At 36.5% G+C, this 9,084-nt stretch overlaps 1 protein-coding gene across 1 annotated transcript in view; it reads left to right on the top strand.

Annotated features, from left to right (window-relative positions):
• Positions 1-2,182: 2,182 nt before the first annotated feature.
• Positions 2,183-9,084, top strand: part of LOC108978095 (ras-like GTP-binding protein RhoL) — a gene marked incomplete in the record, with an annotated part of 9,302 nt that continues 2,400 nt past the window's right edge. Inside the window, 1 exon segment of the mRNA XM_018948228.1 lies at positions 2,183-2,273.

The raw sequence follows: 9,084 nt of genomic DNA, 5'->3' as shown, positions 1-9,084 counted from the left end.
GCCACGCCCACAAAATGGCGAAAACCGAAAACCTATAAAGTGTCATAACTAAGCCATAAATAAAGATATTAAAGTGAAATTTGGCACAAAGGATCGCATTAGGGAGGGTCATGTTTGGACGTAATTATTTTGGAAAAGTGGGCGTGGTCCCGGCCCCTAAACGTCAGAAACACTAAAATTTACGGAAGAAATATCAGAAAGCAGCTGCACGCAGGCTTTCTTTAAAAATTGAAAATGGGCGTGGCGTCRCCCACTTATGGACCAAAAACCATATCTCAGGAACTACTCGACCGATTTCAATAAAATTTGGTATATAATAGTTTCTTAACACCCTGATGACATGTACTTAAAGCACTAGTTAAAATGTTATTATGATGAAAGTTTATTTTTGACAATTTCTGAGCAAAAATGTAATAGTTTTCATAATACTATACTATAGTCGAAATATACAGCCAAGCTTATGATACAACAGCAGTCTCAAAGGGTTGCGTAAAAATTTTCAAATTACATATGAATAATCAATAAGCAGTCCTCCATCATGAGAGTTCTACTTTGGAGGGAACAACTCTGAAAATACAAGAAAAAAATATTCTGGGCGGCTTGATTCTGTGGTAAAATGTACTACATACAAGGAGCGTTCCAAAGTAAACAGGACTTTTTGAATCTATCTTTATCGATTGTTAAGTGAGAATTTCATGACATTTTATGTATTAGAAGTGAAGTTATTGCGTTTTTAGTGCCAGTATGTTTGTTTTATCGGTGCGAAAATGAGCTTCGAATAAAGAGATCATTAAACTTTGTTTTTAAATTGGTAAAACTTTTAAAGAAACATTTCAATAGGTGAAACAAGTTTATGGCGATGATTGCCTATCCCGTAGCAGAGTGCACGAATGGTTTTAACATTTTTAAAGTGGTCGTAAGGACGTAAATAACGATCAACATGTGGGCCAATCAATATCCGTGATCATCGGAAATTCCATCGAAACTATCCGTGAATTCATCAAAAATCAGCCGAAATCATCATTGAAATTCATGGAAATGGAATTAAACATCTGCAAAACATCGATTTATCGCATTTTGACCAAACATTGGGCTTACGAAAGGAGGCTGACGACCAAAAATTGTCTCATCGATCGACGCTCGTGACTGATTATTTGACCAAAAATCTCATTTTAACCATTAATCGCTCCGCGTATTCAGCTGATATGACATCGTGCGACTTCTTCCTTTTCGGAAAAATGCATTTCCAGGACAGGAAAGCGTTAGGCAAACGTAGATGGTATTCGAAAGGCTTGCAGCGGCATACTGGCTATAGCTCGTTCGACATGCATTTGGACCGTGCAAAAAGCTGTATTGAAGCAGGAAGGAGATTTTGAATAAAATAAATTGATTTTGCCGAAAAAAACATTTGTGCTGTTTTTTAAGCCCTATATACTTTGGAAAGCACTTTGTATATACTCGTAAGTGTATTAAGATCCCTCTGTCCACAAGCATCGATAGNCGTTATTCCACATACTAACCACTGAAGCTATTTTTATCGAATTTTCTGAGCCCCAAACTTTCCAGTGGTAAAAGTAAGCCATCTTACGACTGATTGTCGTAAACGGATCATAAGTTTTTCGGCCGCCAGATATCAAATATGTGGGCAAATATGTAGATGGTATTCGAAAGGCTTGCTGCGGCATACTGGCCATACCTCGTTCGACATGCATTTGGACCGTGCAAAAAGCTATATTGAAGCAGAAAGGAGAGATTGATTTTGCCGAAAAAACCATTTGTGCTGTTTTTTAAGCCCTATATACTTTGGAAAGCACTTTGTATATACTCGTAAGTGTATTACGATCCCTCTGTCTACAAGCATCGATAGAATAAAAAAATATAATTTTATTCAAGGCTGCAGAGGCTATATCTTCACAGCCATCTCTCGTAACAGGGAAGCATCTATTAGGAGCCTTTCAGATAACAAATTATCGAAGGATGAAGTAAGATCCGTACTGTGGTACAAGAAATAAGATCTGGCACGTAGCATTAACAAGCTCTCTTTATTTTTTCGTGGACCCTATTAATCATTCCCGTCAGAATCGTTTGTTCATCAGTTTTGTGTGCTTTTTTTTTGTAATCAACAAAAAGTACATAATTTTAATTAAACCCATAAAAACCATAATCTATAAAATCCATAATCTAGAAAAGAACCTGTTGCAACATTGAAAGCCGTTGCAAACAACACAGCGACACGAGTGACCCACATACCAAGCTACTAGCCATTTATATATGTAAGTAGTTAAAGMTATACACAAGTATACAGACATATAATAAACAACCGGTTGATCAGTTTAACAGACACAACGTGAGCAGGTCGAACAGATTCGAATGGCTAACAAAAACAGCTGTGACAAGTTTTAAAACAAAGCCAACAAAAAAGAAAGACCTCGAAAAGAAAAGCGGCTCGACCAGCCACTGCACTCCRAATTAACTACTTCCACTAAAAATCATAAAAATTCTTAGAAACATTAATAAATTAAATTCACGYCAACGAAAACGGTTTCCAAATTTATTTACTCAACTTTTTCTACATTTCGGTTGGCACCAGTAAGCGTGTGACGCGTGTGGCTCAACAAATGGCCCACAACGCCRGCACTTTTATCCGTAAGGCAGTGAGTCACCTGGGTGTGGGGAAAGAGGCGCGAAGTGGCGTTTATACTCATCGACCACCGCTCAGCAAGTGGTCGGTGAAGCTTTGACGCTTGACAGCGGTGAGTGCAACTTGCCGTGAACAAGATAGAAAGAGAGAGARAAAGATATACAGTTTTCGCTCGCTTAAGCCAGGGAAATTGTATCATCAATTCTTGTTTGATAAAGCAAGGAGTTGTGAATAAAATAAAAATGCGATAAATCACAGACTTTCCACATAAAAAATTATGAGACACAATGAAAACATCGGTATATGTATATGTATATCATATATATGTAYCTATAATCATATGAATAAATCGTGTAATTTCGTAATTAGTTCTAATGAAAGTGTGTCTTTGTGTCTTTGACCGCAAGTGGTTTTATGCCGCAATTTATCTTTTACTTTTTTTTTGTGATTTCTTCTTTAATTGTTAACTAACAATTTCACGTTTAATAACGGGTTTCACGAGTTCATATACACATACATTGCTACCCATTTGAATACCAAAATCTGCGTCATCAACAACGAACTGGGAAYGATATGAGTCACGAAGTTACTTAAGGCATCATTTAAGCTAAGGGGAGTRGTGGGATGAGGCGGGATGCGGCTTGCAACAGAACGGTTTTCWTATTGTCTGGTACGAAAGGTTAAAACTGTAAATGACGATGTGATTGTGGGCACAAAAAGCAACATGGGCTGATGAGTTGTTGATGTAGACTCAGATCTGAATATTATGAAAAGGGTTATTGTTTAAAATTCGAGAAACAAAAGTTTAAACATTTTGTTTTCTAAATGCCAATGACATAAAAAAACGACTTATAGATGTAAAATTTCCACATAAGCTTTGAAATGAAGAAAAAGTTCGGTATAGGAAATTAATTAACCTAGCTATTGAGGTGTAGTACGGTAGGGAAGGTTTCTACGAGATTTATGGCAGCGTGAAAAGCTTCGGCGTGACACATACATATGTAGTTGGCGTTACTAGAATAAAATAYATAATTTTTAGACTTTAGGAAAGGCTCAAAAGTCTGTTGRCAAAATTATTKCGTSTGTATTWTGGRYTGCGCMTGAKATTATTTWTATTGACTACCTTGAAAAAGGAAGCACCATCAACAGTGACTATTACATAGCGTTATTGGACCGTTKGCAGGACGAAATCGCCGAAAAACGGCCGCATTTGAAAAAAGAAAGTGCTGTTTCACAAAGACAATGCACCGCATACCAACTCAGTGAAAACGATGGCTAAAATCTATAAATTCGTCTTCGAATTACTACCGCATTTACTGTCTTCTCAAGATCTAGCCCCCTGCTACAATTTCCTGTTCTTAGATCTAAAAAGCACGCTCGCTGCAAAGAAATTTTCTCGTAATGAAGACGTGATCGCCGAAACTGCGGCCTATTTTGAAACAAAGAGCAAATCGTACTATGAAATTGTAAATTGTATARAAAACTTAGAGTGTCGCTATAACCAGTGTATCACCCTTGAATGGAACTATGTTAAATAAAACAAAAATAATAATAATTTTGCCAAAAAAAAAAAATATATGTTTTACTGTGGTAGACCGGGGATTTTCAATTAAACTGTTAAGTTGTTGATCTCGCATGCGAGTGGAACTGAGAGAAAAAGACTTAATCTGAGTGAACTGTCTAAATTAGATTGAGAACAGTCCGTTCATCTTGTTCATAATATACAGTGAACATATCTCGACATGCACTAAAAATAATTTTTTTTTTATTTAAATTAAATCAATTTGAGYAACAGCTTCATTTCGAAATATTTTTTGTATAATTAAACTAACAATTAAGAGCACAATTTTATCATCTACGAAAGAAAGTACTTCGGCAAACCAATGAAAAGATGATAAAGTTACAAATTTATTTATGTTCTATTCATAATTATTAATCGACTACTTTCCGGTTTTCGATTAAATTTCAAATACTTTGCTTGCCCTGCAGCACGAATTTTTCCAGCTGCTTTTTTGCTTCTCATATCCTCTCTTTACTCTTTCCGCCACCTTTCYACGATACTCGAATAATTGATACGAAATGAAACTATTTTAACCATTTTTGAGATGAAGTGGTTTCAATTAACCTTAATTGTTTGGGTTCTAGGGTGCTGCGGGTTAAGTGTGGACCATTGTGGCGCTAGCTGCAGACATGTGTATACGAGCACACCCAGATGTGAGTATTGATTAATTGCTGCAGATAATATTTAGAGCGTTTTGGGCGCAAAGTGATTGAATTTTTGAAATATGCGGACAAGAAAATTTTAGTATATACTACAAGTATGTATATCTGTAGACTGGCACAGAAATTTGTATGAATGTGTGAACAGATTTGTTTTTGCATAAAATATGTAGCTTACRTGCGGTATAGCGGTCTGGAGCTCGAAGCTGTACGCAGCTTTTAACTTTTGCATATATTGATGGGGTGGATTTTTGTCAGGTGAACTTTAAATAATTCCAGTTACATCAAGAAAGATCTGAATGAATTGTTTTATATATTCTATTTGGTAGTTATGATCACTTCCAAAAGTGGATTTAGAAACAAAGTTGTGTGTATGACAGCGAAGAAGAGCAGCCAGTTTGATTGAGAAATGTCTGACKTCCTACTTTAGTCGGCTTTAACAACATCAAAATAGTTTAAGAGATGTTTATTTTTTGGAGAACACTTGGGGTAGACCTTTATAGGAACCTGCTATCTTAACAAGATCTTTAAATGAAGTAAACGTTTCGAACTGTTGATCTAATGTTAGATGCGATCAGCTAAGATTATTTAAATTTTCTTCAGATCGGAATAATAACTCTAATTTCTACTAGTTTTGCGACTAACTATCCTGATAAACTGTTGAAATTATCATTAGTGTCTGTTGTAGTTTCCCAAAAGCACTATTACATCAAAATATGATGCTTTATACTTTGGTAATGTTTAATGAAGAAATGCCATTTTATCGAGACGCTCAAGAAGCTCAAGATTATTGAAAATATAATACAACGAGCATACAATTCTTCCTCTTCTTCTGCTTTTCTGGCGTAGACACCSCTTTCGCGACTCTAGCCGAATTTACAACAGCACCTCAGTCGAGCTACCAAGTGCAGCYAGGTCCTTCTCCATCTAATTTCCCTAACGGAGTGGAGATCTTATTCTTCCTCTGCTTCTACCGGTAGGTACTGTGTCGAATACTTTCAAAGCCGGGGTGTTTTCATCCATTCGGATGACATGACCTAGCTATGATAGCCGCTGTGTCATAATTCGCTGAACTATGTCCATGTCGTCGTGACATCGAATGCGAAACTTGCCGTTGCCAATGCGCAAAGGACCATAAATTTCCCGTAGAACTTTTCTCTTGAAAACTCGTAGCACCGAATCATCGGATGTCATCTTCCATACCTCTGCACCATGTAGCAGGACGGGGATGATGAGTGACTTGTAAAATTTGGCATTTGTTCCTCGAGAGAGTTCTTTACTTTTCAATTGCCTACCCAGTTCGAAGTAGCACCTGTTAGAAAAAATTATTCTATGTAGGTTTCCCAAGATAACGAAATTATTTACGACGTCTGTTTGTTTGATGACAGGAGATATTTCGTTKTGCACTCGTTCACTCGCTTCTTTGTTCAACCTGGAGAAAGCGGAACTAACGGCGCGGTTGTTATAGTCTTTGATATCAATGTCATCGGCGTACGTCAGCAGTTTTACACTCTTGTAGAAGATTATACCTTCTCTATCCAACCCTGCAGCTCGAACTATTTTCTCCAGCAGTAGATAAGGATGTCGCAATATAGGGTGTCGCCTAGTCTAAAACCTCGTTTGGTCTCGAAGAGGCCCTTCTCCATCSTGATGGAGCTTTTGGTATTGTCCAATGTCAGTTTACACAGCCGTATTAGTTTAGTGAGGATACAAAATTCAGACAAAACGGCATAACGGCTCTTTTCGTACTATTAAAAGTTGCTTTAAAATCAACGAAGAGATGGTGTGTGTCGGTCCTCTTTTCATGGGCATTTTCCAAGATTCGGCGTATGGTGAATAACTGTCAGTTGTTGATTTTGAAGACCTGCAAACATACTGATAAGGTCCAATCATTTTGTTGAAGGTGGGATTTAATCTTTCACACAATACGCTCGATAGAACCTTATATGCAATGTTGAGGAGGCTTATACGACGGTAGTTGACGCAGATTGTAACACTTAAATTCCAACCGTAGGGCGTACTTTCGTTCAACTATATTCTAYAAAGCAGCTGATGCATGCAACTTATCAGTTTTTCGCCGCCGTATTTGAATAAATTGAAAGGCAATCCATCGGCACACCAGCGCTTTGTTGTTCTTCAGACGGGAATACCAGATCAAGGCTACAACACCTTTAATTTCATAGTATTAGACATTCAGGAGAATTTGCTTATATAGAAATAAAGCTTCTAAGTTTTATGATAGGTTCAAGGCGCTTTGCCGGTAGCTGATATCCAAATAAAGAGACGCATAAAAGTGCAGTACATAACCGTTTAAGTGTGATCCCCCGCCATGTGGTGGAACCAATCATCTAACCTTAGCTATATTCTTTCTCGATCGACCACACTTCTTGGTATCGCTTTTAAACAGAAGCCACATTTTTGTGGTCTTTCGCAAAACTTTAGAATTTGCTGAAAAGGCATTTCATCGAATGATTAGGTAATCGCAAGTTAAAAAATGTTTCATACATACAAACCAGCTGAGAACTTTTTCGATCAGCTGCGTTAGCAACTAAAGCCATTTGAAGAATTTWTTTATTTGAGAAAACCTCTCGCTCTTGGGCAAATAAATCACTGTTGAAGTACCTTTTGCTACTTCAGTCGTCGTTTGCACTCGTGCATTTAATTTTTTTCTAACAATATACTATGTACACGTTTTTTTATTATGGTTTGTTAATTGTTGTTGTTGTTAAYTGGCGATAAGATAAGTGGCGATATATAGTGATATCATATTACTACCACCATACTTGCCGTATATTTATGAGTTGTTCGTATATATATATGTGTGTGTGTGTGTATGCATGTGTGTACATATGTATGTTTATATGTATGCCTTGTGTATATGTATATGTATTGTGTTTTTGACTCATTTTCTTTAAAATGTGGTATTTACTGCTAAATAAATGAAATGTTTTTGTATGAAAATTGCATGGCTGCTTACAAATAAATTCATAACTTATCGTGGATACACTTTTATAGAGTATTGTTTATAAAAAGAGTTTGATATGGCTCTATCGCATTGTTGCTGTTATGAAATATATATAGTATTTTATGTTAAGTATAGATTACACGCATTACTCTTTTTTTTTTTTAAGTTTAGAAGACTGCACACGCTTTATATTCATTAAAACACATGTACATATGTACACACTTAACCACAATTTCTGCGCAAACTTCGAGAATGATGAGGATGTTTCATGCGTTGAATACGTAACTCACTCAACTAAAAGTCATAAATATGGCGCAAAAATATCGTTTTCTCCAMTTTACATGAGAATAACTCGCTCGTTTTGGAAATCCTAAAGAGCTGTAATAACACGCAAAAATGTTCTCTTCCTTYACCATTTCTTGCTGCGCTGTCCTCATATCCAAATTACGATAATTTTGTTTACAATTTAGCTTAACATTTCCGGTGTCGATGSCAGCGCACTGCCGGTGTTTGGTGTGTTTGTTCTTGTTGTTGTAGCTCCAATTGAAGTTGACGGTATGGCGCACACATTCGCACTTGAGGCGGCGCAGYTGTGATGGCRGCGGCATTGGCGTGTCATGTGGGGTKTATGTGAACATTTGAAAAAAGTGGCAGTAGCGATATGTCGTTAAAACATATAAAGAACATAAGGAATGCACTTACAAAAGCAATACTATAAAGCAAGCGAACAAGTAAATTTAGCGGCAAACACTGTTGGGAAGTGTTGAACCATCCCGTAAAAGATTTGGTTACTTTTACAAAGTTGAAAAATTAAAAATATCAAAAAACAACAACAATTCAATAATTTTAAATTAAAACAAGAAAAACGTAAACATCGCTTAAATCGAAACTGCAATGSCCTGCAAATAGAAAAGTTTCCATACAAGAATTAGTTTTGATTAGTCAGTTTGTAGGGTAGCTATATGCTACAGTCAACCGATTTGAATAATTTATTCGTGGATTATAACGTTATCCCGGATAATAATATATGCCAAATTTCGTGTTGATATCTCCTAAACCAAAAAAGTTTTCCTCATAAGGGCTTGATTTTGAGCCTTCAGTTTGTAGGGTAGCTATATGCTACAGTCAACCGATTTTAATAATTTTTTCGTAGATTGTAACGTTATCCCAGGCAATAATATATGCCAAATTTCATTATGATATCTCGTCAAATAAAAAAGTTTTCCATATAAGGATTTGGTTTTGGTCGTTCAGTTTG

This window comes from Bactrocera latifrons, unplaced genomic scaffold (assembly GCF_001853355.1).
Source record: "Bactrocera latifrons isolate USDA-ARS-PBARC rearing strain unplaced genomic scaffold, ASM185335v1 scaffold_117, whole genome shotgun sequence".
NCBI classification, from domain to species: domain Eukaryota; kingdom Metazoa; phylum Arthropoda; class Insecta; order Diptera; family Tephritidae; genus Bactrocera; species Bactrocera latifrons.
The sequence above is the reverse complement of the archived record's forward strand: the minus strand, read 5'-3'. Positions and strand labels throughout refer to the sequence as shown.